We start from the raw sequence: 19439 nt of genomic DNA on the forward strand, positions 1-19439 counted from the left end.
AATCTGCCAACTCGAGCAAATGGTGGGTAACTCTGCTCAACATGGGCGAGCCCACAAAGGAAGGCTTCAGAGTGGGACGCTGTTTCCTCAGAGCAGTGTTCCTTCTTCCTTTTGCATGTTGGCAACCTAGACCTTGGAATATTTTTGCATTTACAATCAAGAAACTTTCAAAGAATGTTATTCTGACTGGCTTATTAAGGACCCATGATTTATGGCATGTTTAATTCCACCTGACTTCCATTGGGTGGTTGCATGGAGAGATGGTGTAATATATTCAGATTTTGTCATAGTTGGAGAATAGCATATTTTTGTCACATATCAGGTTCAGTCCTGTATTCCAGGCGTTTATTCATTTTACATGTTTATTTCTTTTGTAACAGCAAAGTGATTAGTACATGGGCTTTGTGACCCATGTCACTTAAGGGATACTGTTTCCACGTCTTCTGGGGGCACAGGGCCACTATCAGCTCTACAGCGAGAGCAGAGCAGGTCCCGACAAGCCATTTACTGTCTTGAAATGCAAGAGTCTATTTAGGGTGATCCTTGTGCTGCTGTCAGAGCAATGAGGGTCAGCAGTTGTGGTGACAAATTAGTTTTGACAAGCTTAATGACCCCCAAAAAGAAAAGTCTGTGGCTCTGATAGCAACTGGGGAATAATTGGTAAGCTCAGCCAAATGGGGAATGTGTTAAACTTTCCCAATTCTCTATGGCAGGCCAATTATACCATTCAGCAAAGAGATGGAAGCTGCCATCCGCTTCTTTAGCTTACAAAAAACATCAGCAGGCAATATTTCAATCAGTTGAATTTGGTTTGGCGGGACATCAGGACATTGAAAGAAACAACTGGATCTTTCAAACTATGTTCCTATGAAAAACTTGGACAAAGAACAAAATGACAATTTCTGGGAGGCTCCAGTGGACAGCGCTCAGCTCACTATTGGCAAATTCCTCTCTCATACCATAGGCCAGTTTTACCTCATATGCCCAGGGTGGTTAAGTCCTAAAACCAAGTGCACCTCGTTAGAGTGGGTGGTAAGTAAATGATTATCCATTACTAACCCACCAAAACACAGCATTGCCATTACTTTATTTTGGACTGACTAAGTGTCAGCACCAGTGTGAGTATCAGGCAATAAGCGGATGCCTGCCAGCCCAAAGGCTATTTCTAGTGTCTCAGCAGTGTGGGATTCCTCTGAAGACAGTGGGGGAAAGATCTGTCCCTTGCTACCTTCTGGTTCATGCAGACAGAGGTCTTCCTATCATATATGCACAGTGTTACATATTTTCACACCATCGTTCCTCTGTGTGGGTTCTCACCCTTCCTAATGTCATGACCCTCTAATATAACTCCTCATGTTGTGGTGACCTCCAACCATAAAATTATTTCATTGCTACTTCATAACTGTAATTTTGCTAGTGTTATGAATCATAATGTAAATATTTGATATGCCACCCCCAAAGAGGTTGTGAGCGCAGGTTGAGAACCAATGTCCTTAAGGATCCTCTCCCTCGTCTCACACAGTCACCATAAATATTGTATGAAGACCCATCCTAATGGCCTTGCTTCAACCTAATGTCCTCTTTACAAGCTCTGACTCCAAATAAAGTTGTAGTCTGAAATGCTTGGGGTGGGATTTCAGGCTATGGATTTCACAAGGTCATAATTTGTCTCATAGCAACAGTCAAACCATCTTAAAGAAGGTCACCAGAGAAGCCTTGGAAGGAGTGACTAGGGAGTCAAGACCCAAGGAAAGACACTCTGAAGAGAATAGGGGGCAGCATGTTTGATCCTGGGACAGACGTGTAAACAATTCTGAGACGGTGAGAATATTCTGTGTGTGTAAGAGAAAAGGCAAGACCAGATCGTGTCAGTGTTGTCAGCAAACTATGCAGAAAACTTTGGATTTTAATCTGAGCATCTCACTTAAGTGCAGAGGATCATCCAAGACACCCAGAGGGCTCTTGTGCAGCATCTTACATTTACTTTTTCTTTTCATATGAAGTCCAACACTTTCATGCTTTTCCTTAGAGGAAACAGCTACTTCCAGGGCGTGTGATGGGTGTACCCCAATGTTCTTGCCCATTAGGGTCATAAGTAAAACAGATTTATATCATTACAAACACTGTTGCATCTAGCTGGCCAGGTTAAAGAGAGCTACTAAGTTACTAAAGATGGTGCAGTTTACAGCATAGATTACTGGTTGACAGCTGATGTCCTAGGATGGCCAAAAAGAAACTATGAGAGGTTTCATCATATATGCAGACTGGTAGCCTGTTTGAAATATATGAATTGTATCTGCAATAAGCTAAAACATTTCAGACCACAGGACCTGAAAAGGTGCAAGTGAAGCCATGTGTGTTGGGAAATAGAAGTGTTCATTGTACTACAAGAAGCCAGGGAAAACATTTTTTTTTTTTATTTGAATTACAAACAAGATTGAATTCCATGACAGTCCCAGTTCCCTTCTCCCTTCCTTCCTCCCCTACTGCCCCCCCCCAACTAAAACCCTACCTATCACATATCCTTTCTTCTAATCTACACCTGACTCAACCTTTCTGCTCAGGGAAAACATTTTATTCAGAGGAGTTATATGTTCTGGTTTCAATTTTAAAGCTGGTTTACTACTTGCAAGGTGCTGCAACAAAATACCCTAGACTGAGTGGCTCATAAAAAACAGAGATTTACATATTCCTCATTTTAACTATTGGGGTATCAAAACTAAACTACAATGGAATTCAGTGTCTGGTGAGGGCTGCTGCCTGCCACTGCCTTCTTCCTTTGTCTTTGTGGATAAGGGACCAACAAGGCCTCTAGATTTCTTTTAGCACCTGCCAGGCACACTTTGTTCCTAGTTATACTTTAGTACCCATTTCCAGATTTACTTCTTACGTGGTGTCATAACAGAATCACACAGTCCTGGAATGATAACCACATTCCAGAGTTACACAGTCCTTTATTTTATTTTACATCATACTGTATTGAGTTTCTTGGCATATTCTAGACAAGCTTCCTGAAGGCAGGGCCTCTATCCCATTCATCTGCATTTGCTGAGATACCCAGCCCTCTCCCCTCCCTGCAAAGCCCAATTCATGTTTGTTAAGTGAAGGACTAAATGAAGTTTTAAGACAGGACCTTGAACTCAAAAGAGAAGCCTATTAAGAACCTCGGTGATTATGAAGAGTCGAGCTCAAAGAATGAGAGTCTTTGAGACATCAGTCTCACTCCAGTCCCAGCTAGCCCTGCCTCCAGGCATCACTAGTTGCCCTCCTTCAGTCTGCATGCCCTGCCTAAGAAGAGGAGCCTACATGATTCATAACTTTGAAAACAACAGCTTAGGAACTTTCATGAATATATCTGATTCCATGATCTAGCATATACTATCAATTTAATAAAATGACCCTTCCTCCCTGTTCATACCTCGATATTAACACATGGGGTGGGCACATGAACATTCATGAAGAATCTCAACTGATCAGTTGTTCACTTAAGAGCTGGGCAGTTGCATGGCAGACATTTACCTCGGGGGTATGTTTCCAGGTAGCTGAGAGGATGGGTGGCAATATTGTGACACTGTGGTGGAAGATGGGAGGAATCGTGGCTTTCTGGTACCAGTCAGAGCTTCTTAAGGAGCTTTAGGATTCCCAACATTGGCTGCGCAGACTTCCCGTGTTGCAGATCTGACTCATTAGCTGCCATAATCCCTTTGTTTGGGACCTTTTCCCTCACTTGCAAGAGGCTTCCTAATTAGGACCAAGGGTATCCCATGCAGAACAATCGTGCAGTCTCCCATCGTCTATTGTGTGAGTTTTTGTATGGACTTGTATATATGACATAAATGCTTAATTTTTATGACAAAAGAAAAAAATAGAAATTCTTTCCCTTGTGCTTCTGAGCTAGGTCTGGAATGAAAATTAAGAAAACCTCACCGAAACGGTGCTAAGGGTTTTGGTTTCTTCTTCTTTTTTTTTCCTTCCAGATTCCTGGTATACAGAGGATATGTAGACTACTAGCAGTGTTTTATATATGGCTTCTATTTAAGTCCCCTGTTCTGTAGTGCTGCTGCCAGGGCGAGGATCTCATTTTCAATGTCAGTGTTGTCCTGGTGGTGTATCCTTGGGGCTGCTTGTAAGTCTCTTGGCTGACTTGTCTGCAATATGCAAATCCCTTCTCCTGGTTCATCTTGCAATTCCCTGTAGTTTGAGTCTTTGTTCTCCTGCACATACAGCCTCCCTGCCTGCCTTATCCTCCACACCTCAAAAGCAACTTTTAAAATCTTCTGTTTTAATGCACTAATTTTAAAGGTGAAAGCAAAGACATTAATTGGCTACGCAGCCAAGCTAGGGAAGTGATATTCAATCCAAATACATTGATTACTACATAAACAAGAACAGGTTTAATGTGTAGGCAGTGTAAAACACTCTGAGAAAGGGCTCTAAGCCCTCGCCTGATGATTATTTTATCCTGTTTTTCCATTCGAGACCCCTAGGCCACACCTTCAAAGAAGGAGCAGATGCACAGATACAGGCTACTTTGAGATGCTCTCCTTATTCCCTGGCGCTGTGGGAGTCAGAGAGCTTAGGTACCTAGGGAAGCTCTTCAGGCTCATCCCACTGCTCTGCCCCGCTGGGAGTTGCAGGCAAGGTCTTAAGGACGAAGTTCTGCCAGGCTTGCCAGGGAAGGTGTGGGGCTTAATCAGCTCCTCACTGCAAGATGTGTGGTTCCCGATGCTGCTGGTGTTCCTGAACACAGACATTCAAACCTTCTCTTTGCAGGGAGCTCATATGTTTCCCTGAAGTTGCAAGAGGCAAAGCCAAATAAAGACTGCATAGCCTGAGTCCCAGCTTGGGCCCTTGTCTGGTGGCCAGGGCTGTTCTGTAATAGAATTACTGTTTAGGAATTTTGCAGAGTTGGCTCAAGGCCGAAGATACTTGGGTAATGAAAAGAGGGAAAAATGTAAGTGGGCCATGGGAGCAAGCCGGAAAAACACCCTCCATGCAATGTCTTCAGGTTCGCCCTAAAGCAAGGAGTTGGATCATGCATAGTGTTAGGCGGAGAACCCAAGTGAATGTCTCCAAGCCCGTAGGCTTTCTGGGAACGGCCTTTATTTGACAGGCCAAAAATATTCTGCTGGAGGGCTGGTTTTCCACAGAATTAGACAGAGGGCCTCAAAGCCGGTTCATGGTGATCTGCAGGCTTCCAGCCAGGACATTCTGTTGATCTGGATACCATCTATAGCCTCAAATCCATGGTGCTTGCTTGTAACATTTTAATAGCCAGCCTGGATTTTTTGGCAGACATTTGTTTAGTTTATTTTTCTGTAAGCTTGCGACTTAAGGAATTGAAATTTGAGAGTATTATTGTGTCTTGGAACTCAGAATCAGAAATGCTATTGGAGATGATTTTTTTTTTCTCCTTCTTCTCAACTGGTACCCTGAAGAGAGGAGTTTCACATTTATAAGTGACCACGGGGTGATGTAACTAGAAAAAGTTGTTTTCGTGGAGGATGTAAGCAGGTGGTTTAGATAGAGTTAAAGAAGCCCTGCCTTCCTTTTGCTTTCTTTAATCGTATTTCCTTCTTCCCCTTTCCTTCTCCTCTCTTCCCCAATCCTCTTTGATCACCTCTCCTTTCTTCGTGGTGAGAAATGCTCAGGGAGGGATAGGTACCTGACTGTGGTAAGGTCCTGGTCCCTTGTATATACCTCACTCAATACCTCTCCACTCACCCAGTTTTCCCACCTCTGCCTTTAAAGGGAGACTTCTCTTTGCTGAGTGTGATAGCACCCTTCTCCTCTGGGTTCACCCTCTTCCTGCTGTGACCTCCCGAAGTAAGCAGTAAGATTTCTGCAGAGCTTAATATGTTACTCACCTACCAGGTGAATGCTGTGGGCTCAAATCATGAATTACTATTTTTTCCCCTGTGGCTTTTGGGTCCCTAAAATCTAGGAGGAGAAAAACAAAACAAAACAAAAAAAAAAAACCTCATCTGTCATTTTAGTATCTTTTTTTTTTTTTTTCTTGACTTTTCACAGCCTGATTTAGGTAAGAGTCTATTCTACAATCCTGGAAACATCTTGGATATTTCCTGATCTTTCATCCAATGCCAACCCTAACTACTGCTCACAACCCCCTTTTCATGGGTATGATGCTTTCATATTGATAAGTAGCACGGCTTATTTCTTTGGGCTTCATGACAGCCTCTGATGCAGGCCATTCTTGGCCCCAAAGATCGCTTTTTTTTCCTGCCCCAGGACACCTCCCTCTTGTCTTTGGAATTCAGGTTCAAGGTTGTTGCATTTGTTTTTTTTTTTTTTTTCTCAGTGCATAAGGACTCAGTTGGAACTTGAATTGTCCCTCTCTTTCCTAGAATGGCCTACAACTCTCAGTGTGACACCTGCTCAATAAGCTAAGCCTGAAGGCACATGCTCTGGAGCACAGTGACAGCGACTCAGGGTGAAAGGCCTTGGCTCTTTCTCATCATCCTCCCTGCCTGAAAGACAATCCCCAGTAGCATCCAGGCTCTCTTGGGGTGACACTGTTACTCACTTCAGCCCTGAGTGCTCTCTCTCCACCCTGTTGTTTCGTTCCTGATTTTTCTTGCTGTTGCAGAACTTGTGTGTGCCAGGTGGGCCCTTTGGGGCATCCAAGTCCCTCTTATTTACTTATTTTACACACTGGCGTATTCCCTGTGCACCGTTGTCTGAATTGTCATGCGTTTTGGACTCAGTTCCAGATTGTCAAAGGCATGTTTTCAGCTGAACAAATGAAAAGAATGAAAACAGCTTCAGCCACTCTTTGCTTTATTCTCATTCCCCATCCCAGCAGGGAGGATGGGGAAAGAATGCATCCTCCAGGTCCCGAAAGAATTCCTAATATTCGTCCTTTCTCCATAAGTTACACAGCTTAATCCTTGCTTTAGACATTTTTCTTTCTTTCTCCCCCTCTCCTTCTAAATAAACTGGGCCTAATTGGAAAAAGCTGAGAGAGCTAAGCAGGAAAGAATAGAAAACATTTACTGAGCTTGGAGGTGCATATTGAATGCTGCAGGAAATTTGCATATGGATTACTTGGTAGAAAAAAAAAAGAAAGAAACATTCTCAGCCCATTAGTTACTATGATGGACTCCCACTGACTGAAGTCCAAGCACTTTGCCTTGTTTTCTCCAGCTGTTCTTTTCTTCAATCATTTCTCTTTGGCCACAGGGCAGCTATTCTGTTGCTGCTCTGGGTACTGAGGAAAAGACAAAATAAGGAATGCAACTGTGCCTGCAGCATGTGTAGGCTACTTTTGCTTTAACCTGTATTGTACCCTTATTTCTGAGAGCATTTCTTACTCAGCCCAGACATTTCCAAGCCACTTTTTCTATATTTGCAGGTGTAAGTGCCAAGGCATAGATCCCTCCATGGTGCCTCAGTTTCCCTAAGTGCAAAATGGGAAGTTGGGCTTAGGAGCAGTTTAACTGGAGATGGAAAAGAGTCAATGAATATTTATAAAAGTAAATTCAGTCCCTGGAATATAAGATTCCACAGAAATTCAAAGCATAATTAAGGTAAAGAGAACAGATTAGTGTTAAATATATGTGTGAAACACATTTTACATTTCCTTCCAACAAAGGCTGAATTTCATTTACTCCAAGTGAGGGGGAGAAGAGGGGAGGAAAGTGGTATTGTGAATTAGGCTTCTAAATTTGGGTTTTGATATGTTGATTAGTGTACTATAGACATAAAGCAACATGTTGACATTTCTCAGCAAGTATGTGTGTGTCTGTGTGGGGTAAAAGATGGACATATATAATAAGCAAATGCAATTACCATTGGCAGTACTCCTCCAGGGGAGCCAACAGAAAGAAGTAGAGGAAGAATTGTCATCAAAAAAGATACTTTAAGCTACTTTTTTAATCCATGAAAACATCATTGAACATGGAATGACCACCTTTTTGCATTGCAGGTTGAGGTGAGATCCTTTATATGAAAAGATGTTAGATATGCCTACAGAAATCATCTGTATAGTTGTGTCATTGCTTTGGGAAGCAACAGAAGCTATCTCTTTACAAAGGCATCACTGAATTATTAAGAGGTGTGGAAATCAATATAAAGATCCAAAATCAGTATTGACCCACCCATTTCAAGCTATCCATGGTGGCTTTTGAAAACAAAGATCTGTGAGATTGTGTCAACATAAAAGGGGAAAAGCTCTTATAAAGAAAAAAAATCTGTGCTCGCTTCGGCAGCACACATACTAAAATTGGAACGATATAGAGATTATTAGCATGGCCCCTGCGCAAAGATGACACGCAAATTCATGAAGCTTTCCATATTTTTTGTTGTTGTTGTTTTGTTTTTGTTTTTTTTTTTTAAATGGAGTGTGCTGGATGTCTCTACAATTTTGTTGAAATGACTGCAGAACCTGGAAAAGCTGTTGCTTCTATTGATGCATAACATATTGCCATTATTGCTCTCTCTCTCTCTCTCTCTCTCTATATATATATATATATATATATATATATATATATATATATATATGCTAATTGAAACTCAAATATGTGATGAATCCAAGGTGTTTCAGTGAGTGCTCACCTGTGCATGCAAATTTGATTTCATCTTTAGTAAGTAGTAAAGTTATATGCTTTCCAAAAAAAAAAAATTAAGTGACACACTGGAAGACAAATGTCACACAATTTCAAGTGTATGTGTAACCTAGAAATGATGAACTTATGGGAACAGAGAGCAGAATTGTGGCTATTAGGCTTCAATGTGGGACTTTTAACAATGGGGAAATGATTGGTTTAAGGATATAAAACTACAGTTGGACAAGAGGCATGGACTCTGTGAAGTCTTGAGGTCTACTGAGAGCATGATAAATATGGTTGATAACAATTTGCTATATTTTAGAAGTTGTGAGATAGTATACTTTAAGTGTTCTCAAAACAAAAATGATGAATATGTGTATTGTGTATCATAATTGTGCATGACTTTATGAGCTAAATAAATGAATGAAAATAAATAAATAAATAAAAAGAAAAAAATCCATATCATAAAGCCCCATGTGCCAAACACGCACTGATTTTTCAACAGAAATATAGTCATTACACATTCCCAAAAGGTACCCCTTCCAACCTAAATCCAAGTAGTTTTCCTGGTCAAGGTTCCTTTTGGAGCAACTAAATCCCTATCTTTAGAGTAATTAGGACATAGATAAACCATGCAGTGAGAGGTAGTGTTCATCAGAGAATTGTGTAGTTGAGATCACTGAGTCCCAGAGACAACGAAGGAATGATGAACCTCTCTGTCCCCAGCTAAGATTATCTGAACCAGAAACCACTTAGGCACAATCACAATGTAATTTTTTTAATGCAAAGTGTCTGAGCTATGTTCAGGTCACATCCCCTGGGACCTCACTTTTACACACTGTGGCCTGAGAACAGGTGTCATTAGCATATTTGGGAAGGCTCTAGAGATGTGAACTCCAAGCCTCACCTAGAATTGCTGAATCAGAGCAAGAGACTTAGGGAACTAAAAGTCCAGCCATTGCCCCTGGATACTACTTGGAGCACTATTGTTTCAGTTCTGTGGGCCATCTCCACACCATGATGGCTGCATAAAGGGTTAGCCGTTGATTTGTGATTACTAAATATATGATGAGTCAGAGACCAGTTTTGTCATTTGGACAGTCTTGACCCATTGCTCTCCATCCATCACGGATTTTGTAAATGTTTTATGCATTATATGCCTGGCAGATTCCATAGTAGGTTCTAGAAACAAGAGTAAATGTTACAGATTCAGAATTCAGCCCTTCAGTACATGGTTAGGAAGGAAGAGTAGCAGCAGAGAAAGTGCACTCAGCAGACTGAGCCTTGTCTAGAACTCTGGTCAGTGTGTCAGTGTCCCCTCCATCCCCCAGCCCAATCTGTTCTTGGGAGGCTCCTGGTTCATGTGGGCACAGGTACACAGAAAAGCTGTGAGTTCCTCTGCTATTTCCCAGTAGGAAGGGCCCAAACATGGTAATAATTCCTCCCCTAATGAACACATTTAAATGAACACATGATTTTGTTGGGGGGCTGGTATTACCAAAAGCACAAAGGGTTTACTCCTAGTCGAAAAACAACAGCATGGGCCCAGAGAGTATATTGCCAAGAGCATCAGATTGTTATTCTCCAGGTTTCTGTGGTTTGGGTGGACCTGTGGCTAGGCAGCCTCTGAGTCTCCCTTTCCTCATCCTATTGTCTTCACATCTGTCAGATTGACAGCTGGTCTTCAGTAGCATCCCTATCCAGAAAAGGCCAGGGTGGGTTCAGGTTTCTTAGCTTGTAGGTTCTGGCTCCTCTCTTTCCTTCCTTCCCTTTTTCCTGTAGAGAGTGCCTTCCCATCTCAGTCATTTCAAGTTTGAATTTGATTTGCATATCTAAGCTGCTAATTATACCAATTACTTGCAGTGCTTTCTAAAAGACCTCAGAAACTGACCCCTCTCATTAAAGTCAGTGTCAGTCTCCCCTGAAGATTGGACCTGTGGAACTATGTTCTTTATCTCATTCTAAGTCTTATTCTCATCTCATCTTCTCTGTCCTTCTGTCTATCTATCATCTATCCTGTATCTGTCTATTATCTATCATATATCTATCTATCTCTTCATCTCCTCAGTCTCTCTCTTCTTACAAATGTAACTTTAGAAAAACAACTACTGGTGACTGGTTTTGGTTTTTTTAGGGGGTTCTCAAATGTGCATTTTTCTGGTCTTGTTTGTCTGTAGTCCAGCGTACATTCTTTAACTAAACACCACTCTTGAGAGATCAAAAGGAGTCCTCCCTGCTTTCATTTTGTTCTTGGCTGTAGCTCATGGATGGGTTTCTCATTTTTTTTCTCTTAATTTGTTAAGGGGAAAAAAAAGCTCCTTTTCCTACAGAAGAAACACAAGTAGCTCTGTGGATCATAAAGGAACCATTAGTATTCACTAATACAGTCTGTTCCTAACTTGCTTTCCTGCCACATCCTCTCAGTGTTATTTACCGAGCAACTGAAATAATTGGGCTTTGAATTTTTAGATCACTATAAAGCAAGACCTATTGTCACTTATTGCTGGGTGTAATTACACCCTAAGTATTTATTGAGGCTATTTATTCATCTCCCTGGTGGATAACTTTGTCAAAACCAGTTGAGATATTTCTGTGTGTATGGTTGGAATCTAGAAAAACATGCATTTCATATAACACTTAGAAATTATAGAGGCTTTCACAAATAGTGTTTGTCTCTAGACCTTAGGGTCTGATCTTTGAGTCATTCTCATCTTTGATTATTCCCTATTGTTTGTTAGAACAATCACTGTTTGTCAGAATGTGTACTTATTCTGAGTAGATTTTAAGTCCTAGAGAGAGGAGAGGAAGGAGGGAGTGGGGTTGGGGGCAGGAGGGTTAACATTGCATTATAAATGCAATAGGTGCTGCTGCATCATGAAAAAGACAAGGTGATAGTTCCATGAGGAGCTTATAAGTGTGCATATGTGGGTGACTAAACTTAACTTTGGGGACAAAGAATGCTTTCCTATAAAAGGAGTATTTCAGCCAAGATCTAAAAGCATGGGATTTAACCAGCCAAGTAGGAGGAAACCATTTTTTCCCAGGAAAAGAAAGGAAACAGTCTGTGTAAATGGCCCAATGCAGGAAAGATCCATGGTGCCATGAGAAGCTATGGCTGGGAAAACAAGAGATGTAAGGGTTCCTGGAGAGAAATAAGGAGTATCACGCAGGATCCCATGCACCATGACAAGGTTTAAGGGCTCTAACTTCAAGAAACCTACGGAGAATCTGACATAGAAGAGAACCTCATTGAATTTTTTTTTTAAATTTTCCTGAAATTGCTTCAGCAGTAACCTAGTAGATAATCGAGTAAATGGATTGAGGCGACAAAGAGACCACTGATGTAGACTGGATAGGGTGGGTGGTAGCCAACCTCAGAATCCAGAAGAAGGCAGAGGGTGTTCATGCAGTGAGAACCTTGAGGATTTGAAATGAAAGGTGGATGGGGGTGAGAAAGAGTAGCCAGGGTGCTTTGCTGGGAGTGAGAACTCACGGTGGGGGCAAGCCCTTGCTGAGGTTTATATTATGTACTATGGAGGCCTTGGAAAAGAGACATTGAATAGAGATGGTAGACCTGGAGCTCATGGGGACTGGGGGATAGCCATGAGGAGTAGGATGCTGTACACAGGTGCTTCTTGTGCCCAATGGTAGACATAGTAACAGGAACTGTATTCGCTTTTTGAGATGCTTGCTTTGTCTCAAGTGGAATTAGAAGTACTAGCAAATATCTAAGTGGAGATATCTGACAGTTAAAATGTATAGAGCACCTAACATGTCTTTGGCTCCTTCTAGAGTATGAGAATGTTTAAATTAAGTGCCTTTCTTTTCTCTATGTAATGTTTACGCTACAGTGTGTTGGAGAAGTAAGGTCAAATTTTGCCACTAGAGATGAATCAGTAGTAATTTCAAGACCCCTATTTTTATTTATTGGTTGATATTTTTTTTGCACTAAGTGTTCATGCTATAAGTTCTTTCATTGTTTGGCTGAACGTAAAACCTTAAGTCCTTCTAGAATCATGTTGATTCTTTCATCCCAGGTCCCACTTTGCGTTAGTTTCTTAGCAGCCAGTGTCTCTGAGTGGCTCACAGATGCACACCACATATTTTCCCCAAACTTGAGAACTATAGTTAGTTAAAAGAAAGATCATGCCAAGAACATATGGCTCACGGTACTTTCTAGTCGTTGCTGATGGCTTAATTCCGTGCTTAGACTTTGGTAAGAGTGCTTGGTATAATTTAGGAGAGCTAGTCCTTGGGAATTGGAATTCCTAATATTATTCATTGTGTAAAGAGAAAAACATGAAAAAGTGGAGTTGGTTATTGGAGTTCCCAAATACAATTGTTCTCATATAGCTCTCCCCTCCAGAATTTGCTTTCCCTTTGGAGGGAATAGTGCAGTCAGAGGTCATGATTCTACTTGGTGTTGCACTGTCTAACAGCTGGATGACTTTGGCAAGATAATTACTTCTCTGGCCCAAGTCCCCCTGTGGTGGTTTAAATGAAAATCCACCCCAAGGCCTACATATTTGAACCCTTGGTCTCTGGTGGTGGCACAGTTAGAAGGAGATGGTGGAACTGTTGGGAAGTGTAGATTTCCTGGAGGAAGTACATTAGTGGAGGCAGACTTTGAAAGTTTAGAGCTTTGTCTCACTTCCAGTTCACTCTCATTTCTTCCTGCTATTGAATGGGAGTGTGGTCAGCCAGTTTCCTGTTTCAGCCATTTGTTGTTTTGCCTCCTCTGCCATTATGGATGCCCTCTTTAGAACCATTAGCCAAAATAAGCTGTCTGTGCTAAGCTATGTTTTTGCTCATGGTGTTTTATTGCAGCAACAAAAAAGTAACCAACACACCCCCTTTCTTATTAAATAAGGACAACAAATACTAGATAGTTTAGGTACATAATAGACGATGCTGCCATAGTATGCAACATTCCCTGAGAGTGTATATGTTAAGTATGTTCTTGCCAGGATTACTGGGGAAAGGTCACACTTAAGTCTGGCAATGAGATAAAATAACAAAAAAGATAGCTTGAAAACAACTGATTTTATTTCTTTTACCTTTTTGGAGAATGAGAAACAAGGGTGGTTTATAAGCGGTGAATTACCAATACATAACCAGATAAGATTAGGGTATATTTATTAGGGATGTGCCTTACTTCCCGAGCACCTGGCCAGCTGGCAGGAAACGTAGTAAGCAGCGCAAGCTGATGAAGCAGGGAAAAAGAAGAAGCTACCATGTGTGTCCCCTAACTCTTAAATATCACCTTGACTGCGAGTGTTTGGGCACACCTGTATAGCCAGCCCCGAGGAGGCATGGTTATGGTCTCCCTACAGTGGTCTTCAATGAATGCAGCAATCAGCTGCATATTCTCACCGAATCTAAAGTGTTGGAAGTGTTGGGATGTGCACATCTATCTCAGACTTGACAACCTGGGGTAGTGTCTCAGTTAACACTCATGGTAAATGGAGTCAGTGTCATGGGGAGGAAATGGAAGCTCTTTTAAGTGCCATACCAGAGAGGGTTGAGATCCTTATTTTTACCTCAGAATTGCAGGGCTCAAAGTAATACCTCAGTCTTAATAGCTCCCAGGTCATGAAAGGCCTGCATCCATTTAGTGATTTGTTGTTGTTGTTGTTTCTTTGTTTGTTTGTTTTTACACATGAATAAACCAAGGCACATGGAGAGAAGGGACAGGATGTGACAGCAGTTCCCTCTATGACCTAGAAGGAAAGGCTTCAGATATAGCATGGAGACCTAGAGTCATTTAAAATCAGAAAGAGGTGGCACAGCAGGGGGGAGCCATGAAGAATTTTCTGTTTGTCACATGCCTGTCAGCCAGGTGTGAGTGGAGCAACTCAGCTTTGAATGGAAAGAGAATGGGGGCCACACACTGTGAGGTAACTGAGTGAGTGGTTTTCATGGACCAGTTTGATTTGTCACAAGGATCCCCAGTGGAACTGCAGGGGGACATTACACTGAGGTTTTCCCTTTGTCAAGCTACCAGGACCAAGGCAGGGTTCGGAGGCCATCCTTTCCATGCCTGCTTCTGCTGAAGTGACTAGTTAGCTATAGGTGGTTGTTGGTGACAGGAAATTTCCATTTAAGCAATACATAATGGAAATCGTTGACTTTATAGAAAAGCAAAGTCAGGAAAACTTCCTTGCCACCTTCTTCCTCCCCCATCATGTGGTGGAGAGTCTGCATTTGAAAGCGAAAAGACTTAAGACATAATTTTTTAATCCCATCTTTCCTGCCCACTTACATCTCTTCCAAAGCTCATCAGGGCCAGATCTGGAATAGCAAGAACCATTAAAAATTTGGCATATTGCACTCTGTTTTTTGGAATATACTCAGTGTGGGCCAATTTATGGTAAATTATTCTCTTCTCTTCATGTGTGAATTTCCTCTCCTCTCTTGGCAATTTCCTGATTGCTTCTACACCCCTGCACATAGATCTTAAACACACACACACACACACACACACACACACACACACACACACACACACACACGAGCACACATCTATTACAGCGTCTGTGTGGAATATATGTGCATGTGTTTCCGTGTGTGCCGTGGCTGCATCCACAAGTGCATATGTACATATTTTGCACCTATGTGCCTATATGATAAGCATATTGTTATAACAGTTTGTCACTGGTGCTTGTGTTGCTGAATGTATGTTAGCATACATTCTGTTTGAACCCGCAGACAGTTTCTCAGTCAAGAGATGACAGAATTCAGCAATCATTTTGGGAAACACCATAGTAAATAAATATATTGCTTAGTGCTGTTAAACCAAGCATGCCGATTCTTAATGAAGCTGAAGGCAAGCAGGGACATTTTCATCATTACAATCAAAGACTATTAATTACTGGGTAGCCAGGTCTACTGCCAATGAGAAAGTTGGCATGGAGGCCTGTGACAAACACTGCACTCCGAACACAGAGTCCCCAGCTATTATCTGGTTAGGACCTGTAACCTAAAATCTGAACTTCTGTCTCCCATTTAGAGAGGTTGGCTGTAGGATGGCTGACAGCAGCATGGCATCATGGGAAATTGTTGGACCTGCTCATTGGGGATTCTTGACTCAGGGCAATTCAGGGCAAAGTCCTAAAGTTATTTTTCCTCATGAGAAGCTCTGATGAGAGGCTGTTTCCTGGCATATTGCAGAGCATATTAGCTCAGTTTTAAAAGGGCAATTTAAAACAGTTTCTTTTCCTTCATGCATGAGGAAGGCACACATTTATATGCCTTGAATTATTGATAATAACATGTTTCCAATGTGTTAGTGTATGCTTAGCTTAAATTTGGGAAAGGGTGTGGTAAGAAAATAGTTCATTGACTTTACCAGTGCTGCTGAAAATTTCTCAAAACTTCAATAAAGGAGCTAAGCGCGCGCGCGCGCACACACACACACACACACACACACACACACACACACACACACTCAAATAGAACCATATGTTGTAATTAGTATTTTCTCCACATGGGTAGATATTAGTTTAATTGAATATATATTTTGCAGTAGTTCTATAGGACATTAAAATCCAATATTTAAACCCCATAAATGCCTTTTACAGCTTTTAAAAGGTTGGCTGTTTGATGTCATCGCAAGCAGTAACTGGCTCTCCCTAATTAAAAGGCCCTAATGAGTTCACTACACAAGGAAGTCTAGGAAATCAATATGCTTTCGTACCAAGTGTTCATTCTCTCCATTTCATTTAACATTTATTTAGCAAATAATGTATGATCACTTTGAGTATATGCCAAGCACCATACCTAGTGCCGGCAATAAAAAGATTAGTAAGGCTCGGTCCCTTGTCCTCATAAAGCTCACAGCCAGTGTGGGAAACAAACAACCCAATTAGCGTGCCTCTATGTGCTGCTGGGAATAAACAGGGTGGTGGGCATGTGTGGGACAGATCCAGGGTGTCCTAGTTAAAGCCTTGGGAGAGCCTCGCAAAGGAGGTGGCTCCACACTGTTACCAGCAGAGGGCGCTGCACAGGAAAAAGCAGGAAGCAAAAGGAACTTGTGGCATAATTAGGGGAGTTCAGCTGGGTCACACTAGAGCCAGACAGAGGTGTGGGGCACAGGGAAAAGAGAGAAGGCCTCATGACAAAATGTGAAGGTTTAGGTCTCTTTGCTGTGTTTCCCTCCCCCTCTTCCCATCTTTGACCTGCAGTCTCTCTAGCTCATGATGTTTTACACCTTTCTTTTCTTTTTTCTTTTTTCTCTCCATTTTTATTTAAATTAGAAACAAGATTATTTTGCATGTCAATCCCAGTTCCCTCTGCCTCCCCTCCTCCCCTTTGCCCCTCCCAGTTAACAACCTACCTATCCCATACCCTTCATGATTCCCTTATGGAAAGGCCTTCCATAGGGGGTCTTCAGAGTCTGTCATATCATTTGGGATAGGGCCTAGGCTCTCCCCCATGTGTCTAGGCTCAGGGAGTATCCCTCCATGTGGAATGGGCTCCCAAAGTCTATTCCTATGCTAGGGATAAGTACTGATATATTACAAAAGGCCCCATAGATTTCCAATACACCTTTCTTTTCATTTTCTTACTTTGTTCTTTCATCTGTCCCTATCTGTCTTCTCAATGTTGAAAATCTATTTCTGAGGCAGACTTTCAGAGAAAATACAAATTTATTGCCTACAATACATCCTCATTATTCACCTCTGATCTTTTTGTTTGTTTGTTTTTTGAGACAGGGTTTCTCTGTATGGCTTTGGAGACTATCCTGGAACTAGCTCTTGTAGACCAGGCTGGGATTAAAGGCTTGCACCACCAACGCCCAGCCTCACCTCTGATCTTTAATACTCAGAAAATCACATAAATGTGTTGAAGCTGGCTGGGCTTGTGCCAATTCCATGGAAAATACTAGGAACACCAGTAAGGCAGGGTTGAGCCTGCTGTTTCCCTGTGCCATCCAGAAAAGCTCTGGATGTTCAGAAGCCCAGTAAGGGCAGGGCCACTTGAGGAGTGGAGAGTTGGCCTACTGGTTGTTTAGCCATATTAGTTGGTCACCATTGACTTTTATTTTAAAGTTTAAAAGCATCTTTCCCATAGGGAAGCAAAGTGTTTTGACTGTTGCATTAATTTGTTTGGTTTGTATATTTTCATAAAGCCTTGTGCTTGCATGTAGCATATGGGGGGATAGGCAGAGTGGAGCCTCCATCGCATACCAAGGATCACATATTCATGTATCAGTACAATGGCAGGAAACTGAATTTAAAGCAAACAATGGTGTCTGTGAGTGCATGGAAATAAGGAAAAACTGGGTGTTTGGAGGTTGTGTAAACATTATTTTTGTAGTTTTATTGGTATTTGTGTGAACATACATCAAGGGTAAAAATTATACCTAGCTTTGTGGTACTTGGCAATGCCTACATAGAAAATTAAATAATTTAGTTGCTTTTAAATAAGTTTATACAGAAATAATTACATACTCATATAATATATTTGCATATGTATACTGGTATATATTCAAAGAGCATTTATTGTGGTCTTGTCAGTCCCTGAAGAATATATGCTCTTAAGAACAGTCACAGATTGCATGAAGTCAGTGCCAGTAAACAACAGAATCTCCACCTGACCAGGTTTTCATTGTTTACTTGGTCAAAGAAATAGTCGTTTGTTTGAAGTTGTAATTTTCTTATATTGTATTGATACAACATGGGAAAATATATAAGTGCTTATATTTGGTGAGTAGCTGGAAAGGGCCACATCATACATCTTACATGGCTGTGTTTCTTCCACTTTGGCAGGCTCCTTTTGTAGCTGTGAATATAATAATGCCCGTGATGAGGTTCCATTTGACCCCAGTTCCTTTCAATTATTATAATCCAGACACTTGATAATTTCCATAAAAATTCAGTGTGGTTCAGTTGTTGGCACAAAAGTAACATATTTCCCCCCACATTGTCGCATGGCCTCTCAAGGAAATCATTTCCTCGGCTTCACTTCATTTCTTTGGCTGCCTCAGTTAAGAATACCCTCTTAACATCAGCTGCTAGCCATGGCCTCAAATGGTCAAAAGCAATGAATCGCCTTAAACCAATAAAAATCATACACATATACCCACGTAGGTGACCTTCGTATTATACAGATTTCTTATTAATCAAAAAGCAAGAAGTGCAACAAGCCAGTAAGGAATTTATGAGCTGGTTAATAGATTCATTTCGCACACCAGAATAACAAGGAAGGAACAATGACTGGAATCTAGTACTGTTTCGGAAAACATTACTGAATGGGTTTTAAATTAATTCTGCAACATTTTTAATAGTTCCAGAAAGTCTGGATAAATGAGAACCATAGACCACTTAAGAATGCTGCATGAGTGTCACACGCTGAATCAGGGGCTCACTGAGGCCAAATGCCATAGCTGCTTTTTTTTGTTTGTTTGTTTGTTTTCTGCCCTTAGTCAGACCCAAGAGCAGTCGAAGGGTTGCCATGGACAGCCAAAAGCAGTTCTCTTCAGATGCCAGGAGCCTTTGGAAGCTTGAACCAAGACCTGGTTAATGGTGGCTTTTCAGTGATTTTCCAGTGAAGCCATTGTTGCTCTGTACAAATCTTAGAAATGTAAAGTTGGATATTCCCTTGTAGCAAGTGAAGGTAACACAGACACCCCTGGATACAGTGCTGGGGACAAGAGGGTGACTGATCTGTAAACATGAGTAAGAATTTGTAGAACATGTCTTGTGTCCTCTTTGCACGTTTAGCAATCTGGAGCAGAGGGAGAAAGCGTCACCTGGTGAACTAGACCTCATCTCGATGTAACACTCTTTGTAGACTGATGAGGAAATCTGAAGGTTTGCTGGAGCATTCTTTGCTGTTGACAACACACTAGAAGCACAAACTGAGTGGAAT

The 19439-nt window shown here is 41.5% G+C and overlaps 1 protein-coding gene and 1 non-coding gene across 5 annotated transcripts in view; both read left to right on the forward strand.

Annotated features, from left to right (window-relative positions):
- Glis3 (GLIS family zinc finger 3) overlaps positions 1 to 19439 on the forward strand; it is a 426885-nt gene that overhangs the window by 299804 nt on the left and 107642 nt on the right. The gene's annotated exons all lie outside the window — the stretch shown is intronic.
- On the forward strand, positions 8213 to 8319 carry LOC113834789. The gene has a single exon (XR_003483589.1). It is a non-coding gene; the product is annotated as a U6 spliceosomal RNA (small nuclear RNA).

This window comes from Cricetulus griseus, chromosome 3, assembly GCF_003668045.3.
Source record: "Cricetulus griseus strain 17A/GY chromosome 3, alternate assembly CriGri-PICRH-1.0, whole genome shotgun sequence".
Taxonomy (NCBI): Eukaryota; Metazoa; Chordata; class Mammalia; order Rodentia; family Cricetidae; genus Cricetulus; species Cricetulus griseus.